The sequence below is a fragment of the Vicugna pacos genome, chromosome 3, assembly GCF_048564905.1.
Source record: "Vicugna pacos chromosome 3, VicPac4, whole genome shotgun sequence".
In the NCBI taxonomy this organism is placed as follows: domain Eukaryota; kingdom Metazoa; phylum Chordata; class Mammalia; order Artiodactyla; family Camelidae; genus Vicugna; species Vicugna pacos.
The window spans coordinates 78,031,850-78,037,664 of NC_132989.1; the positions used below are offsets into that span (position 1 = coordinate 78,031,850).

Genomic DNA, 5,815 nt, shown 5'->3' on the forward strand with positions numbered 1-5,815 from the left:
CCTAAATTTATAACACTCTAATTTGAATTTATACCAACTTAACTTCAATAACATACAAAACTCTGCTCTTTTACAGGTCCATCTCTACCTTTTTTGCTGTAGATGATACAAAATTACATCTTTATACATTGTGTGCCCCCCAAATATAAACTAATAATTATTTTAACTACATTAGTCCCCTAAATAATGTAGACATATGGAATTACAAACTGAAGTTACAATATTACTAGCTCTTACACTAGATATTAATCTCTTAAAGCACTTATAAAAACAAACCATTATTATAATAATACTAGCTTTATAATTGCCCGTATCTTTACTGAGATGTTTATTTCTCAAACAGCTTCTAGGTACCGTTTAGTGTTCTTTCATTTCACCCTGCAGGACGACCTTGAGCATTTTTTGCAGGATAGGCAGGTCTAGTAGTAAAGAACTCTCTCACTTTTTGTTTATCTAGGAATGTCTTAATCTCTCCCTCACTCTTGAAGGAAAAGAGTATTTTAAAAATCTGTTTTCACAATCTCTGTCTCTTAGTATTTATTTTGAGTATTTAGGTATAATGTAGTTATTTTTATGTTCAGGCTATATCTAAAATTTTTGTATTTTAGTATTTATTTTATGTTTGTTCTGTTTTTTGTTCCTTTGTTTTTCTTTTCCTGCCTTGTTTTGTGTTAGGTGAGTTTTTTTGAGTGTTGTATTTTAATGTATAGTGCTTTTATTGTATGTCTTTATATATTTTAGTAGTTGCTCTGAGGTGTACTATATGCATATTCAGTTTTTCACAGCCCACTTAGAATCAGTATTTTGCCACTTAAAGAGAAATGTAGAAACTTTACCACCATGTATTACTGTGTACTTTCTCTTCTTTATGTTACAGGCGTCTTACACATTACATCTAGTTACATGACATCGTAAATCCCACCAGTTTTATATTTTTAGTTTTCAACTGTTAAAACATATTTTCAAGGACCAAGGGGGAAAGGAATCATTTTCCTTTTTACCCAGTTATTTTCCATGTCTATTACTTTCTATTCATTTTTGATACTCCAAATTTATTTTTTGGCAAATTTATTTTCTTTTTGTGTGGAGTTCCTTCAGCTTTTCTCTGAGAGTACACCTTCTGGCAGTGAGTTCTCTTAGTTTTCCTTCATCTGAGAATGCCTTTATTTTACCTTCATTCCTGAAAGTTTTGTCTGATACAAGATTCTTGGTGGATGGTTCTTTTCTTTCAGATCTTTAAACTTGTTGCTCCACTCTCTTTTGGGCTCTAGGTTTCTGATGAAAAATTTGAGTCTTTCAAATTATTTTTCCTTTATATGTAATACATTATTTTTCTCTGGTTGTTTTCTTTGTATTTGATTTTTAGCCATTTAATTACAATGTGCCTGGGCCTAATTTCTTTGGACTTCTTCTATTTGGGTTTTGCTGAGCTCTTTGAATCTATGTTAATGTATTTCATGAAATTTGGGACGTTTTCACTCATTTCTTTAAATTTCATTTGTTTCTTTGTTATATGATCTGTTTCAGTGATAAGACTTTCTGTTTTTCCATTGGTTTCAGGAGTGTTTTTGATTGTTTTCTGGAGTATTTTTATAATAAATACTTCAGAATCTTTGATAATTCCAATATCTTTGTTATCTCAGCATTGGCATCCTTTGATTCTCTCTCCCATGCATTTTGTGATTTTGCTAGTTACTTGTATGCTGAGTGATTTTGGATTGTATTCTGGACATTTTGAATATTATAAGACTATGATATCATTTTGGTTCTAAGGGTAATGTCAATAGTTTTGTTCTAGCAGGCAGTCAACCTGTTTGGGTTCAGGCCACTGGTGCCAACTCTACTCTGTAGACTGTGGTTCCAATGTCAGTTCCATTTTCACAGTCTTTGTAGCACTGTTGCTTTCCTGTGTATGCGCCATCCAGTGGTCAGTCTTGGACCAGAGCCGAGGTCTAGAGGTTCAGTTTTCAAAGTTACTGAATAGGATCAGTTCAGATCTGAGCAGGTCAGGGGTGAACTTAAGAGTTCATAAATGACTTTATGGGTTTGTTTTCCTGAGCTTTTACACTCCACAATCTTGGTGTCACTCCTTTAAAAGTTGTCTACCCGGAAACCTAGGACTTTCGTTACCACACATTGCTGTGCATTTCTGTAAGCTCATCTAGGTCCAAAAGGCAGTGGGAAGGGAAAAAGCACTAGGCATTTGCCCCACATTCTTTGACTCACAGCTCCTATAAACAGAGCAGAAGTCTTCTGTCTCTGAGTTGTGATTTTTACATTCTCCCATTGCTTCTGCCTGGGAAAAAAGTCATGACTAAGTTTTGCTGTAGTCTAAGTTCCCTTAAGCGTCAAGCATACATGGTTTTGGAAGATTTTAAGTGAACTAAAAACCAGTTGGTCATTTTCTAATTAATGGGGAATGAATGGTAGCTAAGGCAACCAGAGCAGTTAACTAACAGATAGTGAAAAGATTTTTGATGGAGTGGCTCATTTTTAAAAAGATGCTATGATGATTGTATTTTAATGTAAAGTGGGCAGATGGAAACAAATAGCACATCAAGAAAGTAAAGAGTAATTTAATTCTTATATTGTCCTCTTTGTAGAGCTTTGTCTCCTGAAAAAACGAAGTCAGAAAAATGTATCTGTCTGTCTGCCTGTGTTCTGTCTATCTGTGGGGTCTAACTACCAAGGCAGGGTCTAGAAGGAAAGGAAACAAAGGAAAAGGAATAAAATCTCTTCAAGTAAATACGCAAAAACATACAGAGTGTTTAGTGGTAAGTCGAACATCAGGGCCATTACTTAAGATAGTAACCAGGAAGAATCTGAATTTTTGGAAGCAGATATAATAAAATATAAATAAGAACAAAGAGGTCAGGAAGTGAAGAGGAAAAGGGTGGGATTTGTTTTTTCTTTTGTCCTTTTCTTTAATGCAGGTGGGAGATGTCCTGGTACTAGAGAGACTGGATAGTGGTGACAAATGAGTACGTGAGCCTTTGATCAATTTTATGTTACTAAATATATAATTCAAACACCAGTATAAATCACCTGTTCAAAACTTGGGCCTTGGGAGTTGGGAAGAAATGAGAAATGTTCTTTGAAACAAGGGTAGATATGAGCAGAGGGCTTTCATTTTGGGCTCCTGTTGAAAACACAAGAGGACCCAGTACAAAGGCGCCACGATAGTCCTTTGGCTTTATGGTGGCGCTGGAGATAGACTGGATGGGAAAAGAGAATGTGAATGTGCGTGAACACAACCCTCTCTGACGCTGTCTTGAGTGTGGGGCATTGCCAGAGTTGGCGACACAACGTGGAATACGCTCATTTTATTTTCTTTTGTCCATTACCTGTCTTCCTTCTTCTTCCTACCTCCCATTAGAAATGCGGAACTAGAAGGTGTGAGTTTTCCAGCTTGCCTAAGCAGGACTTTGTCTTTGCTTATTGTAGGGTGATTATAAATCCCCTTTCGGCCGTTAGTTGAGTGAGTGGGGAAGCTGTGCATTCTCTGGGCTTGGGCTTTTATCGATATTCACCAGTTTGGTCTGTTACGGTACTAATCTGCTTTTTAAGAATATTGATAGCTAATAATAGCTACACTTCATTGATTTTTTTTTAAGCCAGGATTGTGCGAAGTGTTTTTGCCTACATGACATACATTATTTTGGTTAGTCCTTATGATAATCATATAAGGTAGATGACATTATCTTCATTCCACAGATGAGAAAACTGAGAGTTGGGGAACTTGTCTAAGACAGCACTCACTCTGTGTCAGTGTGGATTTCTACTCAAGCCTGTCTCCAAAGCCAGTGGACATAGGCACTGTTCTGTACTGCTCAACAGAAAAGGGAGGGGCCTCTGCAGACATTTTCATGTTTATTAATTTGGGGATTGATGAGAATTCAGGATCTATCTTTTGCATGTGAAAGACTTGTTGCAATAAGAATTGTTTACTTTATCCCTGAATTATTTCCAACCTCAAATATTGTGATGTATATTCTGACTCTGATTTTTAGTATTTTTTTTTCAGATGCTCTTGGTTCCTGCCTTTCTTATGATACATTCTGTGCTTCACATCCTCTTATGGTGAAGTCTTTTTCTTAAAGAGTTTTAAAAATCCAATTTCTTACTTCCTTCAAACATTTTTTTCTGAAAAAAAAAACACAAAAAGCGAAACCAGTTTCTCCTGCCTCATAATATTCTAAAAATAGTTTAATTTTGCACCTGTTTCTGTAATGACTTTTTTATTAACAGTTTCATGAAGATGCAGATGTTGATTTTTTGCTTTTTTTCAATGTTTGTACTCTTTTTTTCATCTTTTTATGTCACTTTGTCTATGTTTATATGTTTGGATATCTGTTCATCAAATTTTGCATATTACTTTTTTCTATGCTAAGTAATTTAAAGTCTTGTGATAGTAATCCATATAAAGAAATAATTTATGCAGTGATGAATATCTGTTAGCCTCAGTTTCCTCCCTTGTTACAGAAAGCAGAATTTCAGGAGGTGGTGTCAGGATGGTGGCAGGAAGCTTGTTAAAGGTACAGATGACACGGTTCCAACACTGAGAGCCAATGAGGAGGTTTCAGATGAGGTTCAGTAATGTCCATTCTAAACAGACCACCCAGCAATTCTGCTGCACAGCCGCAGTTAAGGAGTGTTGGTAGCCCCTTCCTAAAGCTAGTAGGCAACAGAGCCAAGGACAAGGTCAAGGATACCATGTAATCTGGGGGTGGGGGTGGACGATAGGGATTTAAACTGCATTAGTTTACATATGTGGAAATATCTCTTTTTGTATGAAATTGCATTTAAGGATTAGAAATTTCATATTTCTGGATTAGAAAACTGAAACATGTTTTGATATTTTAGGGGAAGGATGGTTATATTATGCTTAAAAGCTGTCTTCGAATGTCTGACACAGACCCACACAAGCACTTTGTATAGTAGTCATGATCACTTTTTTTTCCTTTCAGGGGGCGGTAATTAGCATTTTTTTAAATTTATTTTTTAAATAGAGGTACTGGGGTTTGATCCCAGGACCTCGTGCATGCAAAGCATGTGCTCTACCACTGAGCTATATCCTACCCCCTTCATGATGACTTTGAATTATTAAAAATTTTACAGGGAGGGAAACAGTGCCTTTCAGGCCATCAAATGAGTTTCATTAGTACTATGAAGTCACCATCACTCACAAGTGATAGTATAATTTTATTTTATTAGAAGCTTTATTATAAAAAGTTTTTGGTTAATTCTGGATATTAAATAAATGATACTTGGCACTCTCATTTCTTATGCTTGGGGAAATAAAACATGAACAGAATAATAAAGACTGGGTGCTCTTTGCCAAGGCATAAGGCTAGGCCTGAGGGAAATAAAAATAATTAGAAGAAAGGCATAAGCAAAAACTCAAAGATAAAAAGCACAAAGTAAGTTCTAAGTATGTATATATTTTTCAAATTCTTCTACTTTACAGACTTACCTCAACTACCTTTATACATTTGCCCTCCTCTTATTTCTATTCTGTATGAACCGTACCAGTTAGTCAAATGGGCTCAATAATGTCCTGAAAACTCTTCATCTTTTCCTACTTAATAAGCATTGTACATTGGCAGATAGGGCGTCTTGTATTTTGTTTTGGTTTGGAAGTTTTATCCATTAAAAATGTCATCAATAATACAAAAGAAGATTGGATCAAATTTGGGGCTATCATATTAATTTTAACAGGTTTTACTGTCCTGATAGCCTCTGAAGAAGAATCAGCTAAACCATCAGCAGTAATTGCAGTACTTGGCATAGAAGGAGGAATTTGCCGTATTTCTCA

The 5,815-nt window shown here is 35.5% G+C and overlaps 1 non-coding gene across 1 annotated transcript; it reads right to left on the reverse strand.

Moving 5' to 3' along the window:
• Window positions 1-5,006: 5,006 nt before the first annotated feature.
• On the reverse strand, window positions 5,007-5,083 carry TRNAA-UGC (transfer RNA alanine (anticodon UGC)). The gene has a single exon. It is a non-coding gene; the product is annotated as a tRNA-Ala (tRNA).
• Between the last annotated feature and the right edge of the window lie 732 nt (window positions 5,084-5,815).